We start from the raw sequence: 15,442 nt of genomic DNA, 5'->3' as shown, positions 1-15,442 counted from the left end.
CCTTGTTTAGCTTGTTGCATACGTTAGTGCACTGCAAAATAATACGCCAAAGTGCATTGTTTCATTTGTGACGACTTAGCATAATGTTAACTTTACATTAACGGCCACAATTAGCATATTGTTTATCTGTGGATTTGCTAAATGAGCACTGTGCTACGTCCAAACAAGCCCCACTTTATTTTTTGTATAATCAATTTCAGTTCTGTTCTTAGGTGACTAAATTTATTTAAAATATAAAATGTCCTTGTTTTTATTGTTGTGATGATTTTTATGATAGTTTTTCATTCTTGATTTAAAGCACTTTGAATTAGCATTGTGTATAAAATGTGCTACAGTATAAATAAACTTGCATTGCAGTGTCATGGACTAGATAAAATGATTGAGGTAAAGTTGGTTTTATATTCGCACATTCATTCAGTAACAGCTCCATACATTGTTTACCATGGTACTTTGAATATTTGAACTGAAATCTCATGCAAGTTTTACTTCAAAACAACATTAATAATAATAATAATAATAATAATAATACATTTTATTTGTATAGCACTTTTCCTACATACATGGAGGCACTTCACAAACAACAAACAGGCATTGTAAAATAAACCAAATACAAAAAAATGTATATTAGACAATTAAAGCAAAATATATACTCAGATAAAAGCATACATCTACACAATCACACACAATATTCTTTACATACATGCACACACACACCGTACATGCATATGTACATAAACCTACACAATATACATAAATTGCATAAACTTCACAAACTTATATTCATACGCAATTTTAAAAAGGTGCTTCTTAACAAGCTTTCTAAAAATAAATTCTGGTGGATTCTTTTACTTCATTTGGGTGACAATTCCCAGATTTTGCAGCATAGTGACTAAAAGAAGTGCCGCCAGATCGCATCAGATTTACAAAGTGAAATTCTAAAAGTCGAGTGCTAGAAGAGCGTAGCAAACGGTTTGGATTATATTTTGATGAGCAGTCAGAAAAGTATGAAAGGTGTCATGTTGTGTAGTGCCTTATAAACTAATAAAAGAATCCTAAAATTTATTTTATTAATGCTGGTGTGATATGTTCTTGTGTCTTCAATTTCAATAAAACTCTGGCTGCTGTATTTTGTATCAGTTGCAACGTCTTTATAGAACCTTTAGGTAAACCAATATAATATTAACACTAACTGTAAACAATGCTGTACTTTGATGGTTGTTGGCTGCTAATATAATTTTACCATTTAGAATTTCCAATGAATACTCTTCTGAGGTTATATTATGAGAGGCTGAATGTGCAAATTTAAAACCAACTTTACCTCAATGATAAAATGACAGAGAAAAGGAAAATGGACATAAGATAATTTTTCAGTGCAGCAAAACTCCAAGTACAAAAAGTTCACATATTAAGCAATTTGGCTTTCAGAATGAGTGCTTATGAAAATACTAATGTCACATTATCACACAGGCAGAGGAGAAAGAAATGATTGAGGATCAGACAGAGCAGGGTCAGTCAGACCCTTATTGAAGGGATAATGACAATTCTTTTAGGGGTGAACAAATTTTAAAAATGTTTTCTGAGTTGTGGCTGTTTAGCAGATGAACCTCACAGGCTCGCCAATTTATAATATGATCTCTCAATTTAACAAGTGTAATGTAAACCAGTTAGTTATTATGAGTATGGAAAACGTCTTTTCCTGCATTTATTCTGCTTTAGGACTTTGTCTGTTGACTGTAAACAACACAACAAACAATGCAAAAAATAGTTTTCAAGAAAAATTTGCTTTGTCATTGAACCTGAGAAAAACTTTAAAATAACCATAATGATGTAGTCTCCACTCTCCATGCTGTAATATGAACAATAAAACCATTTTTAACTGTGGGGACATATCTTTAGAAGTACAATTCAGCTGTATTATTTGTGTCGCCTTCAAAAAACCTTTTAAAACTTTAAAAATTGCTCATAAGAAATGTTATATTTATTGTCCCCTCTACTGTTAAATCAAATTATTGGCCATGGGCGCACCATGTCTAATCCTCCTTGCCATTGAAAAGCATGAGGAAGCATCTGCAGGTATGTAAGCTAGCGTTTCTTTGTTTTATAAAAGCAAATGTTTTTGTCGTTATCGTGAGTGTACAGAAATAAAAACAGACCCTTTCATTTCTAGTGATATATTATGATTTATAAAGTTATTGATTTGTGAATTTCAGGGCACCAGCAGACTCCTCTGACCAAAGTGATGTTATCACATTACCAGTGTAGCTAGCTTAACTACATTTCTCAGTAGCGTGACGGTAGCGTCACTAAAAAATCGAATAGCTTTTCACAGTAGCGAAACTATTTTATTAGTGAAGTAGCGCAGTAGTGTCCACACAAGCTACATTTACCGACCGCGGATCAATATTGTTTAAAATGTGTAGCACCTGGTTTTATTGGATTTTTTTTGTTTTTGCTGTTATGTACTATAATTTATTTCTGTTTGGTACAGCATATTATTTACAGTAAACAATTGAAATGAACAGTTCTGCCTCATAAGTTTCACTGGCAGTTTTATTGATCACTAAGATGTGATTGATTTGGATTTAAGTGGCTTCGATTTAAAAATGAAAATTTCAAAAATTAGATGTATTTTTTTATTGCAAATGCCCCATAAATCACGTGCACAACTAACTAACATTGTGATTTTGTAACAACAGTAAACATGTTTTTGTGATAAGGTCTGGTTTTGTGGTGGCTCTACTTTAAATTTAAATAAATTAAATTAATTTTATTTAAGTGATGAAAGCTTTTGAGATTCTAACAGTAAACAGAGCTACTGTAAGCTCACTCCTGCTCTGTAAAATGCTTGAAAATTATTTAGTTGAAAATGTTTATTAGAAAATTAAAAGTAATCAAAAAGTAATCAAATGTAATTAGTTACTTTACTTTTATTAAGTAATCGAAAATTACAGTAACTTATTACATTTTAAATAGGGTAATTTGTAATCTGTAATCTATTACATTTCCAAAGTAACCTTCCCAACACTGGTAGTGAGTGTAACGGAAGCCAGCTAACGAAGTGTTATGCAGGTAAACCTCACTCATCTGACCTCTAAAGTTGCTCTAGCGACAGACGCTAGAGGCCATGGTCTTTAGCCTCCTTCTTAGAGTAACCGACTCCCATACAAGGAATCACCGGTTCTATCTCAGCTCAGACTGGGTTTAATGCAGTAGGACCAGTGGCTTACACGTGGGAGCTTGTCCAGGATGAGGATCAGGTTCAGGGGGTTAAGTATGATGGTGGCCAGCTAGCCAAGTGCTATGCAGGTAAACCTGACACCTCTAACCTCAAAAGGTGCTCTAGCGACAGACACTAGAGGCCTCGTTAGACCAACTGACTACCATACAAAGAGTCGCTGGTTTGATCCCAGCTCAGAGCGGGTTGGGTGCAGAAGGATCATTGGGTTTACATATGAATTTAAAGAGCATGAACTTAAACAAACATGTTAACTGCAGCCTATAGTTTACCATAAATGAAGCAAATGACAATTATTTGCCTCGTGTCATCAGTGAAACACATTTCAGATTTTGCATTAGAAACATGGGCAGAGTTACACTTTTCCAGTGAACCTCATTTGTTATTATTCATCTTTTAAATAGAGATTTATACTGTACATTTCCACATAAAAAAGTCATTCATACAGGTTTGGCACAACATGATGGTGAAAAAAATATTTATTTTTATTTTTAGACTTCTACAAACTTGAGAAATAAGAGAACAGTCACAAAATTGAACTCAAAACACCAGGTTGCAGTTATGTATATGTTCTGCATGAACTACTTAGCACTATTGCATTGTTGAGCACATTATTATCTGTATATCTGCTCACCGTTTCTGTCCTATATAACACTTAATTAACTTTTTAATCCCATACATCTTCTTACTTTTACCAGAAGGCCATACTTGTGTCCATCATGCATTGTGTTGTGTGATGTGCTGGACTGGGCACATTCTACAGGCCAGCAGACACTGCATTCAGCAAATGATATGGAGAAGCATCATAATTTGATCAAATCTTCCCCCGGATGCCCAATTCTTTCCTCTCAGCTCAGATTGTCTCTTTTTATTAGTACTGCTGGCCAAGGAAAGCATCAGTGGTATTATTCCTAACACAAAGTGTCCGCTAAATGCTTTAAATGTAAATGCTATAAACACGAAGTGGCTCACAAATAATATAAAGCCTGACATGAATGAAAGGGAATGTTATCAAATGGCGGAACTAGAAGCATTTGGCAGATGTTTCAGCTGTCTTATATGGTTTCTCTTGACCACGTAATGTTTTGCAAGATGCAGCATTTAAGCTGACCGATACCGCCCCATATATACCAATGGTCAGCAACTTCTTAAAATCTTAAAAAGTACCTAGACTGAAATCAAAATAAGCACTGAAACCTCTCTGAAAACTGTTTGAACTTGTCAGCATCTCCTGAAACCAGTTATGTCAACAAGCAAAAGCACAAAATTAGAGCTGTAATCTGAACTAAATAACAGGCCTCTGGTGACTTCAGAGATTATTTGTGTTTACTGCATTAAACTGTGAACTATGTATAATAAAAGATCATTGTGTAACAAAAATGAGGAGTTATTCTTGTTATTGTCAGTTGAACAGAAGTTGGTGGTTTATTAGAAACAAATAAATGTAGCCAGAAGGCCATTATATAAAAAATAAATTGCTAGCATAATGGCTAGCAGGGTGATTACGACCATAATGTGAAACAAAGATTGGCTGTACATCATGTAAGCTCTTACATGACTACTCACAATGCATAAGTCAATAAATAGACATTAAATTTATTATTATATACAGTCAAGTCTGAAATTATGTATACCCCGGGGTATGAATAATTTTGGGTTTGGCCGTGTATACATGAAACTAATTCAGCTAAATGGAAAATAAGGTGTTATTATGAATGTTGTAAAGAAACAAAACGCTTTATAATCTAGCTGTGTACTGTTGTACTAGTGTCGCCTCCCTCTCTCTATCTCTCTCTGTGGATAAGGACATAAAATATAAATTTACAGGCCACCCTTCTCCTCCCTCCGGCCTGCAACTGACGTCAAAAATATAACGAGATTCGCCCACCAAAACATATATTTAGAACCACTATCATTTCTTTGCAGTCACATATAGCCATCTGTGGTTACCCACCATCTTGTGGACTGTTATGGCCCAAACTTAAAACTGGCTCGAATAACAAGGTTTGAGTCAAACATATGAAAGAAACAGACGTTTGAATTGATAAATTGACTTTCTGTCAATTCGTTTAATTTTCATAAATCATAAGTTTTCAAAGGAGACAAAACAATAATGAAAATCAAGTAGACAGGTAGGGCAGGTAAGGTAAACAGGTCTCTGACTATACTGTTTTAAATGGACAGATCTTACCTAAACTCCCGTGAAAGGAATAAAAATAGATTAGTCTTCCGGGCCACTGCTGACCTTCGCTAAACTAAATAAATAACAAAACGTGACTATGAAAAATAAACCACTACCTGCTACAAAACAAAGTATCAAAATAAACAAACTAGTTAACACATTTACGAAATAAAGAATCAAAAGATTAACAAGAACAAAACACTAAATGGAGCGGCATTTAGATGGATGATCGCCTGGCTTGCGGAGCACCGCCAGCCAGACCGCCTGAGCGCAAGCCACCACCGAGCTGAGGGAGGGCGAGAGACTGCAAGACAGAGAGAGAGAGAGACTGAGCCGCCATTGCTGTCAGCCTTATATACTTGGAATCTCCAGTGATGTCACGGGTGTCATCCAATCCTGGATAAGCCGGGTAGAAACACTCCTCCTAAAACTCGATCGCAACAAGCACAAACAGGCAATAAATAAATAGATTAATTAAATAATACAGACCTACCTAACATGCACATTTAAAATACTGCGTTCAGATTATTTTTCTTTTCAGTTTCTCTCAGTGTACATTCTCGAGACTAAAGGTTGTTTGTGTTGCTCTGCGGTAACACTTACAAACATTAGCTGGCAGTAGGTTTTTATGTTTCTCAGTTTCTTCACGGGTGTTTTATTATTTTTTTTCTGAACGCTACAAAAGCAAAACCTTACTCATTCAGAGGCGGGAACTGGTGGACTTGCAAACAACTTTAATCATAAGGTAAACACAAAACAACAGTCTCCATCTAAAGCTCCTCCATCGGGCTCGTCGCTCTTAGCACCGGCCACGCTCGTCACGGTACCAAGCCAATCAATCATAGAGCTTGCGCTATGCATCATTGTGACTTGTAATTAATTACGCTTGGCCATAGACACACCAGCCACAGGTACTGTATATTTCAGCAGTTGAGAGTTACAATAAATATGCTGATTTGCATTATTATTACTGGTGACAGGTAATGCTTGAAGATGCATCAATTATTTCAGGTTTCCACTTTTTTTTTCTTGTGCTTAAATGTTAAAATGATCCTTCTATGAAATGACAGTCACTGAAATGGCCCTCCGCCACTATAAGTTGGAAACCCCAAATCTTGTGGCTTTTGCTTTAGATACTGTCTTTTTATTAGTACCTATAAAATATTATCTTATTCTAAATTACAAATCATACTCAATACCTCAACCCAACCCCTACCTTACTAACTATTAATAAGCAGTAGATAAATAGTTTATTGAGTTAATGGTTTGTTAATAACAACAACAGAACCAATGTTTTACCTTCAAAAGAGTTACAAAATATTTGGCAAAATAAAATTGAAAACATTTGTTATTTTGATCAATAGTCTTTTAAAAAAAAATGTCACTATAATTACATTTCAGCGGTTATCGCAATTCTTTAGAGGAGCTGTCTGGATTTTGGCTAACAAGTTTATAGACCTGTATTGGACTCGTTCTCTGTCTAACCAGAATCATTTGAATGACCAAACACACTTCGGCACTAAATTCCAATGACATTTATAATGGCAAAGCCGCCTGCAGCACTTTATGGATAAACAAACGTATAAATAGATGGTAATGAAAGATCAACATTACATTCGGTTGTGCAGTTCTCAAGAGGCCAGCGTCTCATAAATCAATCCCTCTTTTTTACTCTCCCGCATGTCTGGTTTTTAATGACCTTTCCCTCTTATCTCAATCTGATCTCTTCATCCTCAATCTCGTACAACACTTCCAATCAATCCTAAAAGCTTTTAACCGGCTAAAGCTCCATCGGTACGGATCTGACGGCCATCCGCCCATCATAATGAGAAGAATGGCTGACTGCTTTTCCATTGTGCGGGATCTGATAAGCAGGGAAATGGATGAGCTTCAATCTCAGGACAGGACATACAGTACTGCATTTCAGTAAGAGAACCCATGCTTTTCTCAATAGGATTTCCTGAAAAGTGGATGAGATTTCCTTGCTAGCTGGTCAGTCACAGGTGGTGGAGACAGCCAGATTAACTGCAGCGCAAACCGTGCTTTCTATATACTTAAGAAATGCTAGGTTGTTTAAACCTAAATTTAGATAAAATATGGACATATCCATAGACACGAACATTTAATTTTGTACATTTTTAGTCATTTTGATCTATTGAAGATTTATTTTGAAACACTTTCAATGGTTTATTTTTAAGATTTGGTTTGAAAAAGACAGCTGTGGCCACTGATGTGAACTGCATGTATGTTTGACAGCCCACATTCTTCAGAGATGGACACTGCTGTGATTTGTGAGCTAGACGGCATCACTCAAGCTCTCACATGGTTTCCCATAGAAGATAACCAGGGTTGAGCCTAGCCATTACCTAAATCGAAGGCATACAGTAGAATGGTGTTTGATAATGCCTTTTATTGTTCAAGCTTCCAAAAACACATACAGTTAAAGTCAGAATTTGTAGTCTGCCTGAATTATTACCCCCCTCCCCCCTGTTTATTTTTCCCCCATTTCTGTTTAACAGAGAGCATTTTTTTTAACACATTTCTAAACATAATAGTTTTAACAACTTATTTCTAATTACTAATTTATTTTATCTTTGCCATGATAACAGTAAATAATATTTAACTAGATATTTTTAAGACACTTATATACAGCTTAAAGTGACCTTTAAAGGCCTCACTAGGTTAATTAAGTTAACTAGGCAAGTTATTGAATTATGATGGTTTGTTCTGTAGACTATCTAAAATAACTAAAAGAGGCTAAAAATTTTGAGCTTAAAATGTTTATTTATTTATTTTTTTAATAAAAACTGCTTTTATTCAAGCCGGATGAAAACAAATGAGGCTTTCTCGAGAAGAAAACCAGTTATCAGACATACTGTGACAATTTCCTTGCTCTGTCAAACATCATTTGGGAAATATTTAAGAAAGAAAAAAAAAAATGAAATGGGGGCTAATAATTCAACTGTATATATGTTGTCAAACTAACCCATATGCGACCAGGATGTTAACACGTGTCTTATGTGGCAGATCAATATCTTTATGTAAAAGAGATATTTCTAATTTTAAAATGATGACGTTCAATCGCTATTCAATCGTGACTGATGTCTTCAACGTATGACTCCTGATGTATGATGTAAGATCCATTCACAGCGGAAACTCTGGAAAATATGTGTTATAGTAGCACTTACTAGACATTGTGTATCACAGAAGATGATAATGAATAAGAAAACTTAGCATTACTGTATAATGTTATACCGTACACAATGTAAAAAAAAAAAAAAGTTGAGTTAACTTAAAATTTTTAAGCAACTGGTTTCAGATAAATTTTGAGTTTATTAAGCTTCAATGGTTAAAGTTGTGGCAAACTATTTTTTTAAGTTGACTGAAAAGGCTTTTTTTAAGTCTATTTAAATCTACTGGTTTAAGTACACTCTACTGAATAATTTGGCACAACTTTAACCACTGAAGCTTATTAAACTCAAAATTCTTTTTTAAAGCCAGTTGCTTTAAAATTTTAATTTACCTGACCTTTTTTTTATAGTGGCAAACACTCAAGTGAAGAAATTAAAATTCAAAATCTCCTCAACTGAATATTTTTTTTTTAACTTTCAACAGTAAGTTAAATAGTTCCAAATACACGTACAGTTGAAGTCAGAATTAGTAGTCTGCCTGAATTAGCCCCCCTGTTTATTTTTCCCCAATTTCTGTTTAACAGAGAGAAGATTTTTTCAACACAATTTTAAATCAAAATTCTCCTACACTGCATTTTTTTTTTTTTACTTTCAACAGTAAGGTTAATAGTTTTTATGAGTAAATTCAACTTCGAGTTAAAAAATATGTCCACATAAAGTATAATTTCAAGCTGAGTTAACAATTAGTTGGATTTTTTTACAGTAATAAAGCCACGTACATGAGTTGACCTATCTTATGCGGTATGTGGAATACAATTGAAAACTACTCTGACTGTGTTCATCTGACAGAGAAAAAGTCATATACATTGAGGATGGCTTGAAGGGGATTAAATCATGGGCTAAAAATCCCAGGGTGTTCTTCGAAAAGAGTACAGATTACATGGTCTAACATCCATGTCTCTACTAAATATTTAATATTATTTTATTATTATTTGATAAAAAATGCATAAATACTCAATACATACAGTATCAAATAATCTATAAAGGTAAAGCGGTAGGTAAAGCAATAGTGTTGTATTAAAACATTACCCATGCGTCATTACTGTCAGATCAAATATAGTCAGCCAAGTTTTGTCTTTAATCTTTCTAAGAATACAGCATATTTTTTTCTGCAATTTGGCAGCTCACAGTGTCTTTTTGTCTTTTGAAAGTCTTTACTGTGTGGTTTCTCCATAGACCTGCACTTGTTATTTACCTCTTGCAGGATAAATCAGTTGGTGGAGCGGAACAAACAGTGATGTACATGTACAGTATAGTTGAATCACACTATAGCATAATTAAATTAAATTAATCTTTATTTCTAAAGCACTTTTACAATGTAGATTAACGTAGAAAGCAACTTAACATAGATGTTCTAGAAAATTGAAACTTTTTAAAAACCATTTTAAGGTCAAAATTATTAGCCCCTTTAAGCTATCTACAGAACAAACCATTGATATACAATGACTTGCCTAATTACCCTAACCTGCGTAGTTAACCTAATTAACCTAGTTAAACCTCTAAATGTCACTTTAAAGTCTATAGAAGTGTCTTGAAAAATATATAGTCAAATATTTACCTTCATCATGGCAAAGATAAAATAAATCAGTTATTAGAGATGAGTTATTAAAAATATTATGTTTAGAAATGTGTTGAAAAAAATCTTAAACAGAATTCATTTCTTAGTTAAACAGAAATTGAGGAAAAAAATAAACGGGGGCTAATAATTCAGGGGGTTTTATAATTCTGACTTCAACTGTACACAATGTTCTCAATAAAGCACAATGACCTTTTACATGTCAAAACATTCACAACAGCTCTTGACTCCTTTAAAACTATAACCCAACTGTTGGTTTTTTGCACATTTTATTCAAGTTTAATCTGAAAGCACCCAGTATTTGCTTAAATGTACATTACAATCATCATGAATAAAATCTTGGTTTGTTTAATCTATTTATATTTAGAGGTATATGAAGGCCACCCTCTACACAATGTTGAATATGGCTCCAGTTCAGTTCAATTTTATTTACATTGATTGACTAAAAGGACCTGGAAACACTTAACAAATGGTATAAAATTGTGTACGTTTAAGTAAAGCTAGTCAAACAGAGACTGTATCTTATTGTAAATCTAAAGAATACATGTGCTATGTATTTTTGTGACAAATAGGCTACATTATGTCATGTGATTATAATGGCAAAAATATGGCTCAACACACACTACTGTACAGTTCCCTTTCTGATAAAAAAAAAAGAAAAACATGAACAGCAAAACCTCAAAGAAAAGTCAGGAAATGTTTTGCTCTGGCCAGACCGAACACAGGATTACTGTTTACTGTAGATTTTTTCTGACTTACAAGAAATCCCAAATGACAAGAACAGACTGGTTATATTGAACTTTATAAAATTCAGTCTTTTTTGTGACAGTAAATAAAACATTTAGAACAAGTCACCAGTGGTCTGCTTGAGTAACATTTTGAGAGACCTCATTAAATCACAGTGAACTTTAAAAGGATCCACTCTCTAAACATCAGGCTCTTTCCTGAAAGCCACTTCTGGAAACTGTGATTGACATCCCTGGAAAATGGGGACACATTACTGTACCTTGACTTCACAAAGCAAACACCAGTTCAACTACTGTAGACTAATAAATACATAATGATATATACAAAACATAATGTTCCTGACATCTTGAGATGAAGTGCTGATCTCTGCACTCTCATCTACTCCTTTTTTTTTATTTATTTACTGTAGTTATGTTATTTGTATTACTGTTTTTTTTAGCAGTGTTTGAAGATTAGATTTCCCATGTTTCTTTTCTCACAATTAACCGTTATGAAAAAAATAACATGTAAATAGGCATAACCAACACAATCTCACGGCAATTCGTAACTTTTTCATTTAGTGGCTAATTCGTATGAATTATTACAATCTAATTCGTACAATTTAGTACGATTTGCTTATCCCCCAATGACGGTTGGGGTTAGGGGTGGGGTCAGGTGCCACGCCTCCTTTTTAAAATCGTACCATTTCGTACGACTGAACTCGTACGAATTCGTACGAATTAGCCACTAAACTGACAAAACGTAAAATACTTACGTTTTCTCGTGAGATCAGGCTGGCATAACAGACATTTGTGTAAAGCTGATGAAATATAAATGTGCAGATTGTTTTTTCTATTTTATTATTTCTATATGACTTCACAAATGTCTTGCAGAGTTTGAAGATTTCACCTAGAAGTGGCACTGTGACATTTCTTTAAAAAAAGTTATACAATTATTATTAATCTATATATTGTATATATTGTATAAAAACTGTTATACACGAGTTAGGCTGTGTCTTGAATCAATAATGTTGCAGTAAATACGATGCATTACAATGTATGAACCATATTACTCTTCTTGTTTTGATGCATGAAATGCATCATTTATCATGTATCATTTATGTTCATTTATATGAAATAAATGATATATTATAACATGATCTCCAAAGTTGACATTCTTTTGGCAAAAATGAAGAGCTATCTTTAATATGCTTTATTTACTCTTTTTTTTTTGGGATTCATTTATGCAAAGAATCAAATAAAATGCCAAGCAGATCATACTGTATAACTCAACATGAAAAAAAGATCTGATGGGTTGATTCTGAATATAGCTTATGTCAGAATAATCTTACTTTCTGACAGAATATGTCTAGACTGTTGGTATTTAGAAATTTGTACTGTACCGAAAAGTGGCAATATATATATATATATTCATGTGTATGTGTATATATATATAATTTCATTTACTAAAGATTTATGTATGAAACCAGTTTTATATAATTTGATTAAATATAATTTTTGCTAAAATCTGCAAAATTGATATTACTTTTTTGTCAAATTTTAGAGTAGTTTTTCCCTCTAGGTTTTACCCCCATTTTGTGCCCACCATCACACACATACTTTTCAAACCCAAGTTACAGCATTGTCTGTGTAATAAAGGTAAGTTTTCCTAAATGTGAGAATTTGAGACATTTATAAATAAAATTAATTTAAAATATTTATTAAATATTTATAAATTTATAAAAAAATTGTTGAGCTGCTTTGAAACAATCAACATTATAAAAGCACTACAGAAATCAACATGTATAAACAGATTTACTCTACTTTATATTGTGGTGAGACATACAGTAGATGGATTATGCTGAACATTTTTATTTATTTATTTTTTTTATATTTTTGCTGTATCTTTGTGATATTAAGTGCATTGTGTTCATTGTTTTCCGTTTGTTTTCTTTTCTTTTGCACATTTATTTTTTGGGGACCTCTTGATACATTTGTTTGGATCTACGCATTGACAATTGTTTGCCTGCTATGCAGTTTATTTTGGACTGGTATTTGTAGCTTCCAACTTTACTGCCTGTAGATACAGTACATGTTTCTCTCATACACATGATCAGTACAGGGCTGTGCACTCCCATTCAGAATTGGCCCAAGAATGCTTTTTACATTCCATTTGAAATTGAATTTAAACTGAGACAGCAAACAGGACGCAGAACTGCAATTTAATGTAAGAATGCAGTTTGGAAATAAAACCAAACTGAAGGCATACACCTTTAATTTTAGATTGCACCCTATTTTAAGCCATTTTGAGTTGCCAAAGTAAGTACAATGTTAAAGGTTTAATTTTCTTATGTTTTCATAATGTGATTTCTGGTGATTACATTCAATCTAATCAAGGTAAATTACTCACAACTTAAAGATTATACCTCATTTTTGTTAACATAATACAGTACAAGCATTAAATGTTGCCTTGACAGGCTGTTTTAGCTGTATTTGTACTGAAATGTTCATATTTAATCACACCTTAAATGAACCTTTTTAAATTAGGACAGAGTATAAGTGTTTCATGCATTCAATCCATGAAAAATAACTTTATCTCTCTCTCTCTCTCTCTCTCTCTCTCTCTCTCTCTCTCTCTCTCTCTCTCTCTCTCTATATATATATATATATATATATATATATATATATATATATATATATATATATATATATATATATATATATAAATATTGGATTAGGGATACAATTTAACACAAACAATGTGGATACATTTATTTTGAATGATACTGTTTATGACAAAAGCTGAAAGCACAGAACTTAATTTTTAATGACTGCCAACTTACTGAATGCCTGTTTGCTTTACTTTTATTCAATGAAACACTGTGCAGATGTGAAGCATATACTGCACATACAAACTAATTCAGTACAAGGGGTTCTTTGTACTTCAGAGCTAAAATTATGACGGAAATAAACATGAAGCACTTCAGTCTGGCTGCATCATCCAACATGACAACCAGAATATTCCTCTCAAATTAACCACATAAACGTCATTCATTTTCAGTTTAAAGCCCAGCTTCACTTCAAATCCTCACAGCAGACAGCGAACACTAAATATAGTGATGATTACACTGTGGATATTGCAGGATGAATGCATTATTCACAGCTTTATTTTTGCACAATTATATTCCCTGTCATTCCTGAAGCCCTGTTCCACCATCTTCTATTTTTCTTTAGTCTAAATCTGCTTCATTTAATGGTAATGATAATTATACAGATTGAATGATGTAAGACATTTAAATGAGACCAGTGAGCGCTTACAAAGCAGGATCTCTCCAAAGCCATTTGCAGATTAAATTCTTGTGTCTGATATGAATATGTAAGTCTAATGTTGATCTGGTTTTTGAAAAGCCGTTTTGTTTGTCCAGGTTCTGCTTCCAAGAGGTGCGTAGCTTAAAATGGTAGGGTTGCAGTTTAAAATTTACTAACAAGAACTAAGAATGAACAAAACTTGTAAACTACTTGACAAACTACTTGTAAACTACTTGACAAAAGTCTTATTGCCAAGTTTTAGGAGCAACAAATAATAACTTGACTTCTCATTTAGTATCAGAAGTGGCTTATATGAAAGGCAAAGACATCTAGTTTACGCTTATTTACCAAAATAAATTATGCAAAATATGATCATACCTTGATTTTATATTAATAGTAAGGTCTGACTTTGCTTAGACAAATGAATATAGAATAATCTTCAATGCCTCCTTCTTCAGCCTTCCTGGTTTATACTCAACGTGTCCGCTCGTTCGCTGAGTGCGAGTGGTGTATATGTAATGTCATCGCTGTGTGTGCGAAGGTTCGCTTTTGGGTGCGCACGATATGATTTCGGCTGGCAGAGCACACTTTTTTTTTTTTAAAAAACTCGAGCTAACAGTTCACACTTGAACAGTTGAATATGAATCACTTTGAAGAGATTTGAAATGGGTATGCCTGTACAGACATCTTTATGAATCATCTAAGCATTTTTTAAAGTTACTGAAATTAAGCTGTGACAAATACAAATAAATTCACATTTAAAAGTTAACAAATGTATATTGGATTAAATTTGAATGGCTGATTTTACCTAAATAAAAGTTACTACCTAAATGTTACTACCTAGTTACTACCTAACTAAAAACTTAAACTAAAACTTAAACTTAAAATATAAAATGAAGCAAAGTCAAAATATAAATAAACGTAAATGTGGTATACTTTTTTTTTTAATAACACCAGCTGTAAACAGGCTGTTTCACAAAAACATAAAAAGACTTTAAAGTAAAATCAGGAACAAAATCAACAAAATTAGCTAAAGTCTAAAAATAAATTAATTATAAAACAATATGCTGCTTAGTATTAACAACAACAAAAAGCCACAGCTAAAAAAACAACAACAAAAAAAAAACATTCCCATCATACTCCATTTCCCATAATGCATCACACTGCCTGATCTCACCAGAAATAACCTTCAGCCCAATCATATGAGTCAACCTCTTCATAACC

At 33.2% G+C, this 15,442-nt stretch overlaps 1 protein-coding gene and 1 long non-coding RNA gene across 8 annotated transcripts in view; one reads left to right on the top strand and one right to left on the bottom strand.

Moving 5' to 3' along the window:
• Positions 1-15,442, bottom strand: part of LOC141376138 (uncharacterized) — a 1,062,333-nt gene that overhangs the window by 103,328 nt on the left and 943,563 nt on the right. For 4 of the 7 annotated variants that reach the window (XR_015499513.1, XR_015499527.2, XR_015499529.2 and 1 more), the window contains one exon: positions 5,274-5,847. The exons of 1 other annotated variant lie outside the window; for it this stretch is intronic. The gene's annotated coding sequence lies outside the window, so the exon portion shown is untranslated. Of the gene's footprint in view, positions 1-3,700; positions 5,848-15,442 lie in introns of those variants that run through there. 2 more of the 7 variants (XR_015499528.2, XR_015499525.2) reach the window with 1 other exon arrangement.
• LOC147842389 (uncharacterized) lies at positions 6,089-10,830 on the top strand. The gene is made up of 3 exons (XR_015500157.1): positions 6,089-8,381; positions 9,082-9,681; positions 9,739-10,830. It is a non-coding gene; the product is annotated as an uncharacterized LOC147842389 (long non-coding RNA).

The sequence above is a fragment of the Danio rerio genome, chromosome 9, assembly GCF_052040795.2.
Source record: "Danio rerio strain M-AB ecotype USA chromosome 9, GRCz13ab, whole genome shotgun sequence".
Taxonomy (NCBI): Eukaryota; Metazoa; Chordata; class Actinopteri; order Cypriniformes; family Danionidae; genus Danio; species Danio rerio.
The sequence above is the reverse complement of the archived record's forward strand: the minus strand, read 5'-3'. Positions and strand labels throughout refer to the sequence as shown.